This window comes from Salmo salar, chromosome ssa10, assembly GCF_905237065.1.
Source record: "Salmo salar chromosome ssa10, Ssal_v3.1, whole genome shotgun sequence".
In the NCBI taxonomy this organism is placed as follows: domain Eukaryota; kingdom Metazoa; phylum Chordata; class Actinopteri; order Salmoniformes; family Salmonidae; genus Salmo; species Salmo salar.
Window position 1 is genome coordinate 60,642,044 of NC_059451.1, and position 22,755 is coordinate 60,664,798.

Sequence of the window (22,755 nt, forward strand, 5' to 3'; positions counted from 1 at the left end):
GCCACATCAGTCACTGGCTTTATCAATAAGTGCATCGACGACATTATCCCCACAGTGACTGTACGTACATACCCCAACCAGAAGCCATGGATTACAGGAAACATTCGCACTGAGCTAAAAGTTAGAGCTGCCGCTTTCAAGGTGCGGGACTAACTCGGAAGCTTATAAAAAATCCTGCTATGCCCTCAGACGAACCATCAAACAAGCAAAGCAAAGTGCCAATACAGGACTAAGATTGAATCGTACTACACCGGCTCCGACGCACGTCGGATGTGGCAGGGCCTGCAAACTATTACAGACTGCAAAGGGAAGCACAGCCACGAGCTGCACAGTGACACAAGCCTACCAGACGAGCTTAATCACTTCTATCCTCGCTTCGAGGCAAGCAAAGCTGAGGCATGCATGAGAGCATCAGCTGTTCCGGACGACTGTGTGATCACGCTCTCCGTAGCCGATGTGAGAAAGATCTTTAAACAGGTCAACATTCACAAGGCCACTGAGCCAGACCGATTACCAGGATGTGAGCTCCGGGCATGTGCTGACCAACTGGCAACTGCCTTCACTGACATTTTCAACATGTCCCTGATTGAGTCTGTAATACCAACATGCTTCAAGCAGACCACCATAGTCCCTGTGCACAAGAACACTAACCTGTTAGGGCTAGGGGGCAGTATTGACACGGCTGGATAAAAAACGTTCCCTTACTACTCCTGCCCAGTAACTAGAATATGCATATAATTATTGGCTTTGGATAGAAAACACCCTAAAGTTTCTAAAACTGTTTGAATGGTGTCTGTGAGTATAACAGAACTCAAATGGCAGGTCAAAACCTGAGAAGATTCTGTACAGGAAGTACCCTGTCTGACCATTTCTTGGCCTTCTTTGCCATCTCTATCCATTACAAAGGATCTCTGCTGTTACGTGACACTTCCTACGGCTCACATGGGCTCTCAGAAGGCGGCAAAAAGCTGAATCGTGGCTTTGCAGGCTCTGGTTGAAAAAAAGTAGCGCGTTTGGGTAGTGGCTGGTTACAGTACTGTGAGACTCAGGCTCGTGCCCGCGTCGACCGAATGCTTTGTTTTCTTTCCTCTGTTTACCTAAACGGAGATTCCCGGTCAGAATATTATCGCTTTTTTACGAGAAAAATGGCATAATAATGGATTTTAAACAGCGGTTGACATGCTTCGAAGTACGGTAATGGAATATTTAGAATTTTTTTGTCACGAATTGCGCCATGCTCGTGACCCTGATTTACCATTTCGGATAGTGTCTTGAACGCACGAACAAAACGCCGCTATTTGGATATAACGATGGATTATTTTGGACCAAACCAACATTTGTTATTGAAGTAGCAGTCCTGGGAGTGCATTCTGACGAAGACAACAAAGGTAATCAAACTTTTGTAATAGTAAATCTGACTTTGGTCAGGGCTAAACTTGGTGGGTGTCTAAATGGCTAGCCGTGATGGCTGGGCTATCTACTGAGAATATTGCAAAATGTGCTTTCACCGAAAAGCTATTTTAAAATCTGACACCTCGATTGCACAAAGGAGTTCTGTATCTATAATTCTTAAAATAATTGTTATGTTTTTTGTGAACGTTTATCGTGAGTAATTTAGTAAATTGTTAGTAAATTCCCCGGAAGTTTGCGGGGGGTATGCTAGTTCTGAACGTCACATGCTAATGTAAAAAGCTGGTTTTTGATATAAATATGAACTTGATTGAACAAAACATGCATGTATTGTGTAACATAATGTCCTAGGTGTGTCATCTGATGAAGATCAAAGGTTAGTGCTGCATTTAGCTGTGGTTTGGGTTTATGTGACATTATATGCTAGCTTGAAAAATGGGTGTCTGATTATTTCTGGCTGGGTACTCTGCTGACATAATCTAATGTTTTGCTTTCGTTGTAAAGCCTTTTTGAAATCGGACAGTGTGGTTAGATTAACGAGAGTCTTGTCTTTAAAATGCTGTAAAATAGTCATATGTTTGAGAAATTGAAGTAATAGCATTTCTAAGGTATTTGAAAATCGCGCCACGGGATTCAACTGGCTGTTGCGTAGGTGGGACGAATTCGTCCCACCTAGCCCAGAGAGGCTAAGGTAACCTGCCTAAATGACTACCGACCCATAGCATTCACATCCGTAGCCATGAAGTGCTTTGAAAGGCGGGTCATGGCTCACATTAACACCATTATCCCAAAAACACTAGACCCACTCCAATTTGCATGCCGCTCAAACAGATCCACAGATGATGCAATCTCTATTGCACTCCACACTGGCCTTTCCCACCTGGACAAAAGGAACACCTATGTGACAATGCTATTCATCGACTACCGCTCAGCGTTCAACACCACAGTGCCCTCAAAGCTTATCACTAAGCTAAGGATCCTGAGACTAAACACCTCCCTCTGCATCTGGATATTGGATTTTCTGACGGGCCACCCCCAGGTGGTGAGGGTAGGTAGCAACACATCTGCCACACTGCTTTTCAACACTGGACCCTCTCAGGGGTGCACGCTCTGTCCCCTCCTGTACTCCCTGTTCACCCACGACTGCATGGCCCGGGCACGACTCCAACACCATCATTAAGTTTGCAGATGACACAACAGTGGTAGGCCTGATATCCGACAATGACGAGACAGCCTATAGGGAGGAGGTCAGAGACCTGATCGTGTGGTGCCAGGATAACAACCTCTCCCTCAACATAATCAAAACAAAGGAGATGATTGTGGACGACAGGAAAAGGAGGACCAAGCACGTCCCCATTCTCATCGACGGGGCTGTAGTGGAGCAGGTTGAGAGCTTCAAGTTCCTTGGTGTTCAAATCACCAACAAACTAGAATGGTCCAAACACACCAAGACAGTCGTGAAGAGGGCACGACAAGACCTCTTCCCCCTCAGGATAGTGAAAAGATTTGCCATGGTCCTCAGATCCTCAAAAGGTTCTACAGCTGCAACATCGAGAGCATCCTGACTGGTTGCATCACTGCCTGGTACGGCAACTGCTCGGCCTCCGATCGCAAGGCACTACAGAGGGTAGTGCGTACGGCCCAGTACATCACTAGGTCTTAGCTACCTGCCATCCAGGACCTCTATACCAGGCGGTGTCAGAGAAAGGCCCTAAAAATTGTCAAAGACCCAGCCACCCTAGTCATAGACTGTTTTCTCTGCTACCACATGGCAATCGGTGCCGGAGCACCAAGTATAGGTCCAAAAGGCTTCTCAACAGCTTTTACCTCCAAGCCAAAAGACTCCTGAACAGGTAATCAAATGGCTACCCGGACTATTTGCATTGTGTCCCGCCACTCCCCCCCAACCCCTCATTTACGCTGCTGCTACTCTCTATTTATGATCTAATCATAGTCACTTTCACTATAAATTCACATACATATTACCTCATCTAGCCCGACTAACTGGTGCCCCCGCACTTTGACTTTGTACTGGTACCACCTGTATATAGCATTGCTACTGTTATTTTCATTGTTATTTTGCTGTTTTCTTTTTATTTTGTATTTCTTTATTTATCTGTTGTTTACCTAATACCTATTTTTTACTTAAAAATTGCACTTTTGGTTAGGGCTTGTAAGTAAGCATTTCACTGTAAGGTCTGCACCTGTTGTATTCGGCGCACGTGACAGACTTTGATTTGATTTGACCCAGATGCAGACACAGGAGGCAGATAGTTTGATTCTCAGAATATTTATTATAACAAAGGGAAAGGGCAGTTCAATGGCAGGAAGAGGTTCATAATCCAAGACAGAGTCAATCAGGGACAGAACGGCAGGCAGGCTCAGGACAGGCAGAAAGGTCAAAACCAGGAAGACTAGAAAATACAACGTCAGAACAGGTGAAACACGCTGGTAAGACCTGACAAAATAAGACGAACTGGCAACAGACAAACAGAAAACGCAGGTATAAATACACAGGGGCTAACGGGGAAAAATAGGAGACACATGGTGGGGGGTGGAGACAAGCACTAGACAGGTGAAACAGATCAGGGTGTGACACCATGCTCATAAAACAATTTGAATCCTCCCTAATCTTAAAAGGCACTGGTAGCTACTGTAGGTTACAGGCCTAGGCCCTATCTGTCAAAACGTGTCAAGAGATATTGCTCCACTCCTTCCTCTGCTGGGGCAGGAGAAGGATAGTGAGACCCTATTCTGTCACGCACTGCACTGCAGACCTAATCTGGTGGGAGAGTGCAGCCATGGAGTAAACAAGTTTATTCAACTCCAATGAATCAACAGTGCATGGATGAATTATCAAACTAGCTACTTGAAAAGATTCAACAAACTAATGGCATTACAATGCAATGTCGCCAAAGTATATTTCTGCCAGGATCATAATATTTTTTTAAACACTGCTTTATTTGGGTTATTTAATTTTTCTCGACTAATCATCAAGCGGTTGATTAGTTGAAGCAGGTGTATAAGTGCTGGTCAGGAACAGAAATGTGCAGTCCATTGAGGCAGGCTTTATGACTGTGGGCCTTGGATTGCACTTTTGTGTGACGTTGGGTCGGGAGACAGGCGCAGGAATGCATAACAGAGTTTTTTATTTCTTACCCAAATTACGGCGTGCCGTGTAAAGGCTCGGGGACAAAGACCAAACAAACACTATACACAACTCAGGGTTGAAACCCAAACAAAAGAGCGAGGTGTACCTCGAATAAATGACACAAGCGCACAATGATTAACACACGGGACGAGACCCGTAATCATCTGCACAATCCACAATGGCATAAAAGCTAAAACACACAGCACAGGTACTCACACGAACCAACGGACATTGTAACAATAATCTACAGGACACTGGTAAACCAAGGGCACACTTATACAATTACTAATCACTGGGAATAGGGGCCAGGTGTGCATAATGAAAGTTCCGTAGGGATCTGTGACAATTTGGGAAGATTCCATTGGCTTCCATAGCATCAGGCAAGCTCGGTCATTTGTCTGAAAGAAAACAAACAGTATTTCAACCCAGGTGTGTAGGAACATTTGTCTCCTCTCTCTAACTGCATCTTTGCTCCTCACAGGAAGTTGAGTCAGTGAACTGCTTTCACTTCTGCTTCTTACACACTGTGAAAGTTGTGAGTCACATTCAGCAGCAGGCCCCTCGATAGAGCACACTGTCGTGTCTGGACTATCACTAAATGTGAAGACTTATTTATATCAAATCAGTTTTCTAGGTTTAATTTTTATGTGATTAATCAAGTAAACATTAATTAACTAGGAAGTCGGGGCACCATGGAAAATGTTAAGATTTACAGAGTCATCTTTTTCTGAATATAACTCTTCAGATACTTTAATATCTGATCAATTACAGTCTTATATTAATTAATTATTATTATTACCTCATCTGTTCTCATTACTGAACGTTTCAAATGCTTGGATATATGCATGAACACTAGTTTCCATAATGAATCAGAAATATCCAAATTGGCTTAATTTTTTATTTACTAACTAACTAAATAATCACAGAAAATGACATAACAAACAAACAGTGGACAATGGTTACTAACAATGATAGAAAAGTCCCTAGTGGGCTAAGCCAATATGACAGCTTGGTAGACAAAGGAAAGGGGTGGGGACTGAGAAAGAGCGGGAAAGACAAAAGGGATCCACTACACACAGTGGATAGTTATATTTATTGAAATGCTAATCCTTTGCACATGAGCGGCTGCTCATTCGAGAATAATTGTAATGTATATATTTATGACCGTATGTCGTTGTTGTCTCCATTGAAAACACTCGATTGTCCTGTAGAGTTGGGAGTCTGGTTAACTTTCGCAGAAGTCACAATGTCTTTCGTGGTTGTAGGTGGTTAGAACGGGTACTTCAGAGTACCATTCGGAAATGTTCTCATAGAATAGGTGATTTGGCAGTTGTCGGTATTCTCGTTCCAGACTTAAGTCATTTCTAGCTGCAGACTAGAAATGATATGTCTAAGATGTGTTCGTATTCGTATTCTGTAGTGATTGATAGTCTCAGAGTTTAACCTGATTAATCTGGTTATTACTCCTGCCCAGAAACTAGAATATGCATATAATTATTTTATTTGGATAGAAAACACCCTAAAGTTTCTATAACTGTTTGAATGGTGTCTGTGAGTATAACAGAACTCATATGGCAGGCCAAAACCTGAGAAGATTCCATACAGGAAGTGCCCTCTCTGACTATTTCTTGGCCTTCTATAGCCTGTTTATGGAAAACAGAGGATCTCTGCTGTAACGTGACATTTTCTAAGGCTCCCATAGGCTCTCAGAAGACGCCAGAATGGGGAATGATGACTCTGCAGTCCCTGGGCGGAAAACAGTAGGGGATTTGGATAGTGGTCGATCTGAGAACAATGACACGGGTGCGCGCGTGAAGACACCATTTTCTTCTTTCACTCTTTGAACGAAAACAACCTCTCCCGGTCGGAAAATTATCGCTATTTTACGAGAAAAATCGCATAAAAATTGATTTTAAACAGCATCTGACATGCTTCGAAGTACGGTAATGGAATATTTTGACATTTTTGTCACGATATGCGCCAGTGCGTCACCCTTCGGATAGTGTCTTGAACGCAAGAACAAAACGCCGCTATTTGGATATAACTATGGATTATTTGGAACCAAAACAACATTGGGTGTTGAAGTAGAAGTCCTGGGAGTGCATTCTGACGAAGAACAGCAAAGGTAATCCAAATTTTCTTATAGTAAATCTGAGTTTGGTGAGTGCCAAACTTGGTGGGTGTCAAAATAGCTAGCCATGATGGCCGGGCTATCTACTCAGAATATTGCAAAATGTGCTTTCACCGAAAAGCTATTTTAAAATCGGACACCGCGATTGCATGAAGGAGTTCTGTATCTATAATTCTTAAAATAATTGATATGTTTTTTGTGAACGTTTATCGTGAGTAATTTAGTAAATTCACCGGAAGTTTCGGTGGGTATGCTAGTTCTGAACGTCACATGCTAATGTAAAAGCTGTTTTTTGACATAAATATGAACTTGATTGAACAAAACATGCATGTATTGTATAACATAATGTCCTAGGAGTGTCATCTGATGAAGTACTCTGCTGACATAATCTAATGTTTTGCTTTCGTTGTAAAGCCTTTTTGAAATCGGACAGTGTGGTTAGATAAAGGAGAGTCTTGTCTTTAAAATGGTGTAAAATAGTCACATGTTTGAAAAATTTGAAGTTTTTGGATTTTTGAGGAGTTTGTAATTCGCGCCACGCTCTATCATTGGATATTGGCGAGGCGTTCCGCTAGCGGAACATCTAGATGTAAGAGGATAACCATTTCCAGCCATGTGGCAAAAACTACAGCTTTATGGTCTCCGATGGCCTATAGAATTGTAACCATTTCAACGTGGGAACTCTGTCCCGGCGTTCTCTGACTTAATGTACATTTTGTAGGAAGTGGGTTTTATACTCTGTGGATGATGGGGCGGTTACATGACGCCAACGTAATGTCTATGCTCACGTGGGCGTGACCACTGATTTGGTTAACTTTATATGAAAACCCATCTTTTCTCATTTAGAAGGTTAAGCATGTCACTAACGCCCGGCCTCGACAACATCCGGTGAAATTGCAGAGCGCAAAATTCAAAATACAAAATTCGTAATATTAAACATTCATGAAAATACAAGTGTAATACATCGTTTAAAAGCTTAACTTCTTGTTAATTGTCATATTTCTAAAAGGCTTTACGGCAAAAGTACACCATTCGATTATCTGAGGACAGCGCCCAGCACACAAAAGCATTACATACATTTTCCAACCAAGCAGAGGCATCACGAAAGTCAGAAATAGCGATAAAATAAATCACTTACCTTTGAAGATCTTCCTCTGGTTGCAATCACAAGGGTCCCAGCTACATAACAAATGGTCCTTTTGTTCGAAAAAGTCCTTCTTTATATCCCAAAAAAGTACGTTTCATTGGCATGCTAGACTCAGTAATCCACCAGTTTCCCTCATTCAAAATGCATACAAATGAGTCCCGGAAGTTACCAATAAACTTTGTCCAAACAACGTTTCTAATCAATCCTCAGGTACCCTAATATGTAAATAAACAATCAAATTTAAGACGGAGAATAGTATGTTCATTACCGGCGATAAATAACGAAGTGCGTGCCCTCACCGGAGTGCACAACAAACATTACAGCCAAAATGGGAGACTCTTAGAAAAACTACAAATTCTAGGTAATTTTTCAAAAAACAAGCCTGAAAACTCTTTCTAAAGACTGTCAACATCTACTGGATGCCCTAGGAACTGCAATCTGGGAGGTATTCCTTTTATATTCAGCCATAGTAATGAGTGGTGAGCCCCCCAAAAAAATTCCCCGGATGGGTTCTCTTCAGGTTTTCGCCTGCTATATCAGTTCTGTTATACTCACAGACATTATTTTAACAGTTTTGTAAATTTTAGAGTGTTTTCTATCCAATACTACCAATTATATGCATAGCCTAGCTTCTGGGCCTGAATAACAGGCAGTTTACATTGGGCACCTCATTCAAACAAACCTCCGAATACTGCCCCCTATCCATAAGAAGTTACTGTGCACATTCACAGGAAGTTTTGGGAGGCAAACATTTTCTGAACATCACGCGCCAATGTAAAATGCTGTTTTTGGATATAAATATCAACTTGATCGAACAAAACATACATGTATTGTGTAACATGATGTCCAATGACTGTCATCTGATGAAGATCGTCAAAGGTTAGTGCTTAATTTTAGCTGTATTTCTGTTGTTTTTTTACGCCTCTCCATGCTAGGAAAATGGCTGTGTGGCTTTTCTTGTTTAGGTGTTGTCCTAACATAATCTAATGTTTTGCTTTCGCTATAACCTCTCTAGGGTCGGCGGGATGAAATCGTCCCACCTACGTAACAGCCAGTGGAATCCTGTGGCGCGTTATTCAAAGACCTTAGAAATGCTATTACTTCAATTTCTCAAACATATGACTATTTTACACCATTTTAAAGACTCTCGTTAATCTAACCACACTGTCCGATTTCAAAAAGGCTTTACAACGAAAGCAAAACATTAGATTATGTCAGCAGAGTACCCAGCCAGAAATAATTAGACACCCAATTTTCAAGCTAGCATATAATGTCACATAAACCCAAACCACAGCTAAATGCAGCACTAACCTTTGATGATCTTCATCAGATGACACACCTAGGACATTATGTTATACAATACATGCATGTTTTGTTCAATCAAGTTCATATTTATATCAAAAACCAGCTTTTTACATTAGCATGTGATGTTCAGAACTAGCATACCCCCGCAAACCTCCGGTGAATTTACTAAATTACTCACGATAAACGTTCACAAAAAACATAACAATTATTTTAAGAATTATAGATACAGAACTCCTTTGTGCAATCGAGGTGTCCGATTTTAAAATAGCTTTTCGGTGAAAGCACATTTTGCAATATTCTGAGTAGATAGCCCAGCCATCACGGCTAGCCATTTAGACACCCACCAAGTTTAGCCCTGACCAAACTCCGATTTACTATTACAAAAGTTTGATTACCTTTGATGTTCTTCGTCAGAATGCACTTCCAGGACTGCTACTTCAATAACAAATGTTGGTTTGGTCCAAAATAATCCATCGTTATATCCAAATAGCGGCGTTTTGTTCGTGCGTTCAAGACACTATCCGAAGTGTAAATAAGGGTCACGATCATGGCGCAATTCGTGACAAAAAATTCAAAATATTCCATTACCGTACTTCGAAGCATGTCAACCTCTGTTTAAAATCCATTTTTATGCAATTTTTCTCGTAAAAAAGCGATAATATTCCGACCGGGAAATCGTTTATTAATACAAAGAGAGTGAAAGTAAAAGCATGCTATCCCCTCATGCACGAGCCTCAGTCTGATGGCCCTCTGATAGAGCACTTGCCAAACGCGCTAATGTGTTTCAGCCTGGGGATGGAATTACATCGTTCAGCTTTTTCCCGCCTTCTGAGAGCCCATGGGAGCCGTAGGAAGTGTCACGTCATGCCAGAGATCCCCTGTTTTGGATAGAGATAATCAAGAAGGGCAAAAAATGGTCAGACAGGCCACTTCCTGTTCAGAATCTTCTCAGGTTTTTGCCTGCCATATGAGTTCTCTTATACTCACAGACACCATTCAAACAGTTTTAGAAACGTTAGGGTGTTTTCTATCCAAAGCCAATAATTATATGCATATTCTAGTTACTGGGCAGGAGTAGTAACCAGATTAAATCGGGTATGTTTTTTATCCGGCCGTGTCAATACTGCCCCCTAGCCCTAACAGGTTAATCAAAACAGGAACATTTGGCTAGAAATTCAAAAGGAAATGATCTTAACAGAGACAAATGTCATCCTGTGTGCTACCTATATCGCCCACTAGAATCCACATTATTAAATGAAGACAGCTTCTCCATCCTGGAGGGGGAAATCAATCATTTCCAGGCCCAGGGACATGTACTAGTGTGTGGCCACCTTAATGCCAGAACCGGACAAGAACCTGACACCCTCAGCACACAGGGGGACAAACACCTGCCTGTAGGTAACAGCATTCCCCCCCTTGTGCCCCCCTAGGCACAACTATGACAACATAACCAACAAAAACGGGTCACAACTCCTGCAGCTCTGTCGCACACTATGTACATTGTCAATGGTAGGCTTCGAGTGGACTAGTATGGTAGATACACCTTTAACTCATCTCTTGGCAGTAGTACTGTAGACTACTTTATCACTGACCTCAACCCAGAGTCTCTCAGACCATTCACAGTCAGCCTACTGACACTTCTATCAGATCACAGCAAAATCACAATCTACTTGAACAGAGCAATACTCAATCATGAGGCATCAAAGCAAGTAATATTAAGAAATTATATAGATGGAAGGAATGTAGTGTGGAAACCTACCAAAAAACAATAAGGCAACAACAAATTCAATCCCTTTTAGACAACTTCCTGGACAATTTTTATTTATTTAATTTTTTTTAACCTTTATTTAACCATGTAGGCTAGTTGAGAACAAGTTCTCATTTGCAACTGCGACCTGGCCAAGATAAAGCATAGCAGTTCGACACATACAACAACACAGAGTTACACATGGAATAAACAAACATACAGTCAATAATACAGTAGAAAAAAAGGAAAACAAAAAGTCTATATACAGTGAGTACAAATGAGATAAGATAAGGGAGTTAAGGCAATAAATAGGCCATGGTGGAAAAGTAACTACAATATAGCAATTAAACACTGGAATGGTAGGATGTGCAGAAGATGAATGTGCAAGTAGAGATACTGTGGTGCAAAGGAGCAAGATAAATAAATAAATACAGTATGGGGATGAGGTAGTTGGATGGGCTGTTTACAGATTGGCTATGTACAGGTGCAGTGATCTGTGAGCTGCTCTGACAGCTGGTGCTTAAAGCTAGTGAGGGAGGTAAGAGTCTCCAGCTTCAGAGATTTCTGCAGTTCACTCCAGTCATTGGCAGTAGAGAACTGGAAGAAGAGGTGGCCAAAGGAAGAATTGGCTTTGGGGGTGACCAGTGAGATATACCTGCTGGAGCGAGTGCTACGGGTGGGTGCTGCTATGGTGACCAGTGAGCTGAGATAAGGTGGGGCTTTACCTAGCAGAGACTTGTAGATGACCTGGAGCCAGTGAGTTTGGTGACGAGTATGAAGCGAGGGCCAGCCAATGAGAGCATACAGGTCGCAGTGGTGGGTAGTATATGGGGCTTTGGTGACAAAACGGATGGCACTGTAATCGACTGCATCCAATTTGTTGAGTTGAGTGTTGGAGGCTATTTTGTAAATGACATCGCCGAAGTCGAGGATGGGTAGGATGATCAATTTTACGAGGGTATGTTTGGCAGCATGAGTGGAGGATGCTTTGTTGTGATTCTAGATTTAATTTTGGATTGGAGATGTTTAATGTGAGTCTGGAAGGAGAGTTTACAGTCTAACCAGACACCTAGGTATTTGTAGTTAACCACATATTCTAAGTCAGAACCCTCCAGAGTAGTGATGCTGGAGGGGCGGGCAGGTGCGGACAGCGATCGGTTGAAGAGCATGCATTTAGTTTTACTTGCATTTAAGAGCAGTTGGAGGCCACGGAAGGAGAGTTGTATGCCATTCAAGCACATCTGGAGGTTAACACAGTGTCCAACGAAGGGCCAGAGGTATACAGAATGGTGTCGTCTGCATAGAGGTGGATCAAAGAATCACCAGCAGCGAAAGCGACATCATTGATGTATACAGAGAAGAGAGTCGGCCCGAGATTTGAACCCTGTGGCACCCCCATTGAGACTTACAGAGGTCCGGACAACAGGCCCTCCGATTTGACACACTGAACTCTAATCGGAGAAGTAGTTGGTGAACCAAGCGAGGCAATCATTTGAGAAACCAAAGCTGTTGAGTCTGCCAATAAGAATGTGGTGATTGACAGAGTCAAAAGCCTTAGCCAGGTCGATGAATACGGCTGCACAGTAATGTCGCTTATCGATGGCGGATATGATATCGTTTAGGACCTTGAGCATGGCTGAGGTGCACCCATGACCAGCTCTGAAACCAGATTGCATAGCGGAGAAGGTACGGTGAGATTCGAAATGGTCGGTAATCTGTTTGTTAACTTGGCTTTCAAAGACCTTAGAAAGGCAGGGTAGAATAGATATTGGTCTGTAGCAATTTGGGTCTAGAGTGTCTCCCCTTTGAAGAGGGGGATGACCGCAGCAGCTTTCCAATCTATGGGAATCTCAGACAATACGAAAGAGAGGTTCAACAGGCTAGTAATAGGGGTTGCAACAATTTCGGCAGATAATTTTAGAAAGAGAGGGTCCAGATTGTCTAGCTGATTTGTATGGTTCCAGATTTTGCAGCTCTTTCAGAACATCAGCAATCTGGATTTGGGTGAAGGAGAAGTGGGGGAGGTTTGGGCGAGTTGCTGCGGGGAGCGCAGGGCTGTTGACCGGGGTAGGGGTAGCCAGGTGGAAAAGCCATGGAAAAATGCTTATTGAAATTCTCAATTATTGTGGATTTATCGGTAGTGACAGTGTTTCCTAGCCTCAGTGCAGTGGGCAGCTGGGAGGAGGTGCTCTAATTCTCCATGGACTTTACAGTGTCCCAGAACTTATTTGAGTTTGTACTACAGGATGCAAATTTCTGTTTGAAAAAGCTAGCCTTGGCTTTCCTAACTGCCTGTGTATATTGGTTCCTAACTTCCCTGAAAAGTTGCATATCACGGGGGCTATTCGATGCTAATGCAGAATGCCATTGGATGTTTTTACAATTACATTTTTGTGCTGGTCAAGGGCAGACAGGTCTGGAGTGAACCAAGGGCTATATCTATTCCTGGTTCTACATTTTTGAATGGAGCACGCTTATTTAAGATGGTGAGGAAGGCACTTTAAAGAATAACCAGGCATCCTCTACTGACGGGATAAGGTCATTGTCATTCCAGGATACCCCGGCCAGGTCGATTAGAAAGGCCTGTTCGCTCAAGTGTTTTAGGGAGCGTTTGACAGTGATTAGGGTTGGTCGTTTGACCGCAGACCCATTACGGATGCAGGCAATGAGGCAGTGATTGCTGAGATCTTGGTTGAAAACAGCAGAGGTGTATTTGGAGGGCGAGTTAGTTAGGATGATATCTATGAGTGTGCCAGTGTTTTCAGATTTGGGGTTGCACCTGGTAGGTTCATAGATAATTTGTGTGAGATTTAGGGCATCAAGCTTAGATTGTAGGATGGCCGGGGTGTTAAGCATGTCCCAGTTTAGGTCACCTAGCATCACAAGCTCAGAAGATAGATGGGGGGCAATCAATTCACATATGGTGTCCAGGGCACAGCTGGGGGCAGAGGGTGGTCTATAGCAAGCGGCAACGATGAGAGACATGTTTCTGAAAAGGTGAATTTTTAGAAGTCGAAGCTCGAATTGTTTTGGTACAGACCTGGATAGTAAGATAGATCTCTGTAGGCTATCTCTGCAGTAGATTGCAACTCCGCCCCCTATGGCAGTTCTATCTTGGCGGAAAATGTTATAGTTAGGGATGGACATTTCTGGGGTTTTGGTGGTTTTCCTAAGCCAGGATTCAGAGACGGCTAAGACAGCCAGGTTGGCATAATGTGCTAAAGCAGTGAATAAAGCAAACTTAGGGAGTAGGCTTCTAATGATAACATGCATGAAACCAATGCTTTTACCTTTACAGAAGTCAACAAATGAGAGCACCTGGGGAGTAGGAGTGGAGCTAGGCACTGCAGGTCTTGGATTAACCTTTATATCACCAGAGGAATAGAGGAGAAGTAGGATAAGGGTACGGCTAAAAATGCTATAAGAACTGGCCGTCTAGCACTTCCGGATGCTGGAGTGAGTAGTCGTGCTGTACTTTGCTCCGCGGGTAATATTACATTTCATTACATTACAACGGAACGATTTGATTAGTGTAATTTAGCTAGCTAGCTACATAGTTGTCTTTGCATCAAGGATAAAGGCGTAGCTAAAGGTGTTGCTTTGAGAAACTAACTTTCAGAAACTAACAAGGTTAGCTAGCCAGCTGTATTCGTGCGTTCGTTCACACCGTTTTCCAAACGGCGTCAACACCACAACACCACAGCCACTGCTAGCTAGCCAACTTTACCAACTAGCAGTACTGTAGAAACTAAATACATTACAACGGAACGTTTTGATTAGTGTAATGTTAGCTAGCTACATAGTTGTTGTCTCTGTATCAAAGATAAAAGGTAAAGGTTAACGCAGCCACTGCTAGCTAGCCAACTCTACCAGCTAGCAGTACTGTATCATTTTTAGTCAATAAGATTTTTGCAACGTAAGCTTAACTTTCTGAACTTTTGAGTTGTGTAGTCCACTTGTGTAGCTAGCAGGACTGACTTTGTATCAGCTAGCCAACGTTTAATTAATTCAGCGTTATGAAAGGAACTAGACACGGACACGAATGATCCATTGTTAGTTTGTTGTAACCAAGTTTTGGTGCTAACCGTGTGTTATTGGATGCTAGCATGCTAGTTAGCTACGGCATCATAGGACACGGTGCACTGGGTGGGTTTCATGGTAGAATACTGTACCAAGTTACCTAGCTGAATAAACTAAGTTTGAGCCTATTCCTGGAAACATTGAACCACTGTAGTTTACATCAATTATAATTTCTAAAGTGGAAGTTGGAAAAGTTATATTTGAGTGTTTCAGTGAATGGTTAGTGAGGGAGGCCCTGCTCTCTCGCTTCCACAGTTGTTTAGTTAATTTTCATTCCAATCTCCTTTGCATTAGCGTAGCCTCTCCTGTAGCCTGTCAACTATGTGTCTGTCTATCCCTGTTCTCTCCTCTCTGCACAGGCCACACAAATGCTTCACACCGCATGGCCGCTGCCACTCTAACCTGGTGGTCCCAGCGCGCACGACCCACGTGGAATTCCAGGTCTCCGGCAGCCTCTGGAACTGCCGGTCTGCGGCCAACAAGGCAGAGTTCATCTCAGCCTATGCTACCCTCCAGTCCCTCGACTTCTTGGTGCTGACGGAAACATGGATTACCACAGAAAACACTGCTACTCCTACTGCTCTCTCCTCGTCTGACCACGTGTTCTCGCATACCCCGAGAGCATCTGGTCAGCGGGGTGGTGGCACTGAAATCCTCATCTCTCCCAAGTGGACATTCTCTCTTTCTCCCCTGACCCATCTGTCTATCCCCTCCTTTGAATTCCATGCTGTCACAGTCACTAGCCCGTTCAAGCTTAACATCCTTATCATTTATCGCCCTCCAGGTTCCCTTGGAGAGTTCATCAATGAGCTTGACGCCTTGATAAGTTCCTTTCCTGAGGATGGCTCACCCCTCACAATTCTGGGTGACTTTAACCTCCCTACATCTACCTTTGACTCATTTCTCTCTGCCTCCTTTCCACTCCTCTCCTCTTTTGACCTCACCCTCTCACCGTCCCCCCCTACTCACAAGGCAGGCAATATGCTTGACCTCATCTTTACTAGATGCTGTTCTTCTACTAATCTCACTGCAACTCCCCTCAAAGTCTCCGACCACTACCTTGTATCCTTTTCGCTCTCGCTCTCCTCCAACACTACTCACTCTGCCCCTACTCAGATGGTACTGCGCCGTCGCAACCTTCACTCTCTCTCTCCTGCACCTCTCTCCTCTTCCATCCTATCATCTCTTCCCTCTGCTCAATCCTTCTCCAACCAATCTCCTGATTCTGCCTCCTCATTCCTCCTCTCCTCCCTTTCTGCATCCTTTGACTCTCTATGTCCCCTATCCTCCCGGCCGGTTAGGTCCTCCCCTCCTGCTCCGTGGCTTGATGACTCATTGCGAGCTCACAGAACAGGGCTCCGGGCAACCGAGCGGAAATGGAGGAAAACTAGCCTCCCTGCGGACCTGGCATCTTTTCACTCCCTCCTCTCCACATTTTCTTCCTCTGTTTCTGCTGCTAAAGCCACTTTCTACCACTCTAAATTCCAAGCATCTGCCTCTAACCCTAGGAAGCTCTTTGCCACCTTCTCCTCCCTCCTGAATCCTCCTCCCCCCCCGCCCCCTCCTCCCTCTCTGCGGATGACTTTGTCAACCATTTTGAAAAGAAGGTTGACGACATCCGATCCTCGTTTGTTAACTTCTTTGGGATAGGGGGCAGTATTTTCACGGCCGGATACAAAATTTACCCGATTTAATCTGTTTATTACTCCTGCCCAGAAACTAGAATATGCATATATTTAGTAGATTTGGATAGAAAACACTCTAAAGTTTCTAAAACTGTTTGAATGGTGTCCGTGAGTATAACAGAACTCATATGGCAGGCCAAAACCTGAGAAGATTCCATACAGGAAGTGCCCTGTCTGACAATTTGTTGTATTTCTGTTGCATCTCTAAGGATCCCATTGGCTCTCTAAAGCCGCCAGAAAGTGTAATGGGGTGTCTGCTGTCTCTGGGCGAAGAACATCAGGAGAATTTGTGAGTGGTCAGCCTGGGGACAGTGACACCCCATTAATCTAACCACACTGTCCGATTTCAAAAAGGCTTTACAACGAAAGCAAAACATTAGATTATGTCAGCAGAGTACCCAGCCAGAAATAATCAGACACCCATTTTTCAAGCTAGCATATAATGTCACAAAAACACAGAAGACAGCTAAATGCAGCACTAACCTTTGATGATCTTCATCAGATGACACGCCTAGGACATTATGTTATACAATACATGCATGTTTTGTTCAATCAAGTTCATATTTATATCAAAAACCAGCTTTTTACATTAGCATGTGACGTTCAGAACTAACATTCCCACCGAACACTTCCGGTGAATTTACTAAATTATTCACGATAAACGTTCACAAAAAACATAACAATTATTTTAAGAATTATAGATACAGAACTCCTTTATGCAATCGAGGTGTCCGATTTTAAAATAGCTTTTCGGTGAAAGCACATTTTGCAATATTCTGAGTAGATAGCACGCCATCACAGGCTAGCTATTTTGACACCCACCAAGTTTGACCCTCACCAAACTCAGATTTACTATAAGAAAAATTTGATTACCTTTGCTGTTCTTCGTCAGATTGCACTCCCAGGACTTCTACTTCAATAACAAATGTTGGTTTGGTTCAAAATAATCCATAGTTATATCCAAATAGTGGCATTTTGTTCTTGCGTTCAAGACACTACACAAGGGTGATGAAGGGTTACGCGCCCGACGCGTTTCGTGACAAAAAAATTCTAAATATTCCATTACCGTACTTCGAAGCATGTCAACCGCTGTTTAAAATCAATTTTTATGCGATTTTTCTCGTAAAATAGCGATAATATTCCGACCGGGAGTCGTTGTTTTCGTTCAAAGACTGAAAATGTAAAATGGACTCTTCACGTGCACGTACGCCCCAGTCTCATTGTTCTCAGATCGACCACTATCCAAATGCGCTACTGTTTTTCAGCCATGGACTGCAAAGTCATCATTCAACGTTCTGGCGCCTTCTGAGAGCCTATGGGAGCCTTAGAAAGTGTCACGTTACAGCAGAGATCCTCTGTTTTCAATAAAGAGGGTATAGAAGGCCAAGAAATGGTCAGAGAGGGCACTTCCTGTTTGGAATCTTCTCAGGTTTTGGCCTGCCATATGAGTTCTGTTATACTCACAGACACCATTCAAACAGTTTTAGAAACTTTAGGGCGTTTTCTATCCAAATCAAACAATTATATGCATATTCTAGTTTCTGGGCAGGAGTAATAAACAGATTAAATCGGGTACGTTTTTTATCCGGCCGTGAAAATACTGCCCCCTATCCATAACAGGTTAACAAAGAAAAAACAGCCCCTACTGGAAAGGAAGAAGGCCTGACATGTCCTGCAGCCAGGGAATCCTGGATGTACCCTCCATAGCCTCTTGCTCGGGGCGAGAGAGGTTATACAACCGGCTACAGGGGAGAGGAGCTCCAAGCTGGAGGTCAATAGCGCAGTTGTACGGCCGATGAGGAGGCAGCAACAGGGCGTGGTGCTTGCTGAACACAGGAGCTAGATCGTGATACTCTGGAGGAACTGATGACAGGTCCGGAGGTTCTGGATTGGACTGGGGCACAGACAAGGCAACGGGCAAGGGCAGAATGTAGACAATTCGAGTGACAAAATTAACTCCAAGTGGTTACCCTACCGGCGGTCCAATCGATCTGTGGATTGTGCAGCTTTAACCAAGGATGGCCAAGAACCAGGGGAGAGTGAGGGCAGTTGATTATGTGGAGACTGATCCTTTCCTGGTGATTCCCAGAGAGACACAGGATGACAGGGATGGTTCTCTCACTGACACGGGCAAGGAGCTGTCCATTGAGAGTGTTGGCATTAAGGGGTGAATCGAGTGGAACAGTGTCCAGACCCAACTGGGTAACACCTCGGTCCAGGAAACTCTCGTCGGCACCCGAGTTGATGAGGGCAGGTAGAGGAAAAGCCTGGCTTTGCCATACAAGAGTGCCATCTAGCAAGGGTCTGGGGGAGATGGACCAATGATTTGACTCAACAGTATTTCCCCCACAACTGCCGAGCCACCCCCTTTAGCTGGCTGCAGCGAACAAGTGGAGACAAAGTGACCAACCTGGCCACAGTATAGGCAGCTCCTAGTGTTGATTCGCAGCTGCCTCTTCTCAGGAGAGAGACGGGCCCGGTCGAGCTGCATGGGTTTGGGTTCTGCCCTCTCTCTCCGATGCTCACGGAGACGGTTGTCGATGCAGATGGTGAGAGAGATGAGCTCCTCAAGTCCATCAGGCTCATCCCTGGACATCAACTCATCCTTGATGGTCTCGTTGAGAGCATTCTGGAATGCTCCCTGAAGGACCTCCTCATTCCAGCCGCTCTCAGCGGCAAGGGTGCGAAACTTGATCGCCATCTCAGCCACACTATGGGAGCCTTGACGGAGGGACAGGAGTCACTTAGCGGCATCCTTACCACAGACAGGGTGGTTGAAGCCTCTCCTCAAGTCCTCCATGAAGCTGGAGTAGGAGGAGCAGAAAGGGGACTGTTTCTCCCACACAGCCGTGGCCCAAGAAAGTGCTTCTCCACACAGGCTGCCAATCAGGAAGGAAATCTTGGCCCGTTTACTAGCATAAGCGTAGGGCTGTTTCTCGTATACCAGTGAACATCGTACCAAAGGCTCTGCAGGCTCCGGAACAAATGGCTCACGGAGCGGAGGAGAAGAACTAGGGGCTGGTTGCTAGCTCTGGACGAAGGTTCGGCACTGTAGGTCAAACAGGCTCCATCAAAACTCCTTTATGTGCTCCAGAAGGGAGCACAGGTGAACCCAAGAGCAGACTCAGACGAGGAGACTGGGATGAGGTAACCAAGGTATTTATTGAAACACGGGGGAAGATTGAGGGCAGGCCAAGGGAAGCTCATGCGGGTTGCAGGAAACCAGGTGCAGAGGCTGAGGCTGGAGCGAGAGGTGTTGGGACAGGGTAAGCAGATCCGGAGGGGAATCCAAGGGAGCCGTAGAGTGGGGGATCCAGGATAGAGTAGCAGGACTGACTAGACATAGGACTGGAGACAGGGACCGTACTCAGAGCGGGCACGGGAAACCAGGCACAACAGGACAACAGGATCTAAACAGGAACAAACGGATAGAAACATAGACTGACTGAGCAGAGATTACGATGTGGCAGGGCTGAGTACTTGTACAGGTCTTGATTATGGAACAGGTTGCAGCTGATGGGGATCTGCTCTGACTCCAGCACACATGTCTCTGCCCACACAGAGGGAGGTCACACACAGAGAGAGGTCACAGTCACATGCACACAGAGAGAGGGAAAGAGCACTGGGGGAGTGGCAGCAGGTCAAGGAGACACCGGATGAGCAGATGAGGGTGTGTAACAGCAATATGTATAGAAAATAATAGACTTACCTTCCTTGAAAATCCATCTATACCGCCAAAGATGACAATGTTGTATCTTGAAAAAAAGCATTGGAATTAAAAGTGAAATGTTCTTACATCTAGACGTTCCGCTAGCGGAACACCTGCTCCAATATCCAATGATAGGCGTGGCGCGAATTACAAATTCCTCAAAAATACAAAAACTTCAATTTTTCAAACATATGACTATTTCACAGCATTTTAAAGACAAGACTCTCCTTTATCTAACCACACTGTCCGATTTCAAAAAGGCTTTACAACGAAAGCAAAACATTAGATTATGTCAGCAGAGTATCAAGCCAGAAATAATCAGACACCCATTTTTCAAGCTAGCATATAATGTCACAAAAACCCAGAAGACAGCTAAATGCAGCACTAACCTTTGATGATCTTCATCAGATGACACACCTAGGACATTATGTTATACAATACATGCATGTTTTGTTCAATCAAGTTCATATTTATATCAAAAAACAGCTTTTTACATTAGCATGTGACGTTCAGAACTAGCAAACTTCCGGGGAATTTGCTAACAATTTACTAAATTACTCACGATAAACGTTCACAAAAAGCATAACAATTATTTTAAGAATTATAGATACAGAACTCCTCTATGCACTCGATATGTCCGATTTTAAAATAGCTTTTTGGTGAAAGCACATTTTGCAATATTCTAAGTACATAGCCCAGCCATCACGGGCTAGCTATTTAGACACCCGGCAAGTTTAGCACTCACCAATATCAGATTTACTATTATAAAAGTTTGATTACCTTTTGTTGTCTTCGTCAGAATGCACTGCTACTTCAATAACAAATGTTGGTTTGGTCCAAAATAATCCATCGTTATATCCGAATAGCGGCGTTTTGTTCGTGCGTCCCAGACACTATCCGAAATGGTAAATCAGGGTCGTGCGCATGGCGCAATTCGTGACAAAAAAATTCTAAATATTCCATTACCGTACTTCGAAGCATGTCAACCGCTGTTTAAAATCCATTTTTATGCAATTTTTCTCGTAAAAAAACGATAATATTCCGACCGGGAATGTCCATTTAGCTAAACAGATGAAAGAAAACAAAGCTTTCGGTCGACGCGGGCACGAGCCTGAGTCTCACAGTACTGTAACCAGCCACTACCCAAACGCGCTACTTTTTTTCAGCCAGAGCCTGCAAAGCCACGATTCAGCATTTTGCCGCCTTCTGAGAGCCTATGGCAGCTGTAGGAAGTGTCACGGGACAGCTAAGATCCTCACTCTTCAATAAACAGAGAAGAAGAACGACACCTTGTCAGACAGGCCACTTCCTGCATGAAATCTTCTCAGGTTTTTGCCTGCCATATAAGTTCTGTTATACTCACAGACACCATTCAAACAGTTTTAGAAACTTTAGGGTGTTTTCTATCCAAAGCCAATAATTATATGCATATTCTAGTTACTGGGCAGGAGTAGTAACCAGATTAAATCGGGTACGTTTTTTATCCAGCCGTGAAAATACTGCCCCCTAGCCATAACAGGTTAACCTATTAATCTGCTTCATTATTTATGTATTACCAGTTGATGAACAACTCCAATTTCATACATGATTGAAAATTTGTCTTGGAATAAGTAAGAATAAAAAAGTTAAAATAACTTCTTAGATTTGATAGAGACATTATACATCTTAGTACCTTCCTCAATGTATGATTTGTATCAATGTGGAAAAGAGATAGGGGAGCAGGAAAATAGTATTTTTGCCGAGCAATGCAACAAAGCTGGATCATTCTGGCAAAGATACCTGAACCATCTACACGCTGCAAAGACTCCCTAACTATTCGCCATTGTACACGATGGCCCATTGCTTGGAGACTTCCTTCTAAAGTCCACATGGGGCATCCTTGCCTTAATGGCCCTGACTTTCTGGTCTAACTCTTCATCTGACATATCAGAATAGCATTCCCTGACAGACATAGAGTTGAAGTCAGAAGTTTACATACACTTAGTTTGGAGTCATTAAAACTAGTTTTTCAACCACTCCACAAATTTCTTGTTAACTATAGTTTTGGCAAGTCGGTTAGGACATCTACTTTGTGCATGACACAAGTAATTTTACCAACAATTGTTTACAGACAGATTATTTCACTTATAATTCACTGTATCACAATTACAGTGGGTCAGAAGTTGACATACACTAAGTTGACTGTGCCTTTAAACAGCATGGAAAATTCCAGAAAATGATGCTTTAGAAGCTTCTGGCTAATTGACATCATTTGAGTCAATTGGAGGTGTACCTGGGATGTATTTCAAGGCCTACCTTCAAACTCCATGCCTCTTTGCTTGACATCATGGAAAATCAAAAGAAATCCGAAAAAAATTGTAGGCCTCCACAAGTCTGGTTCATCCTTGGGA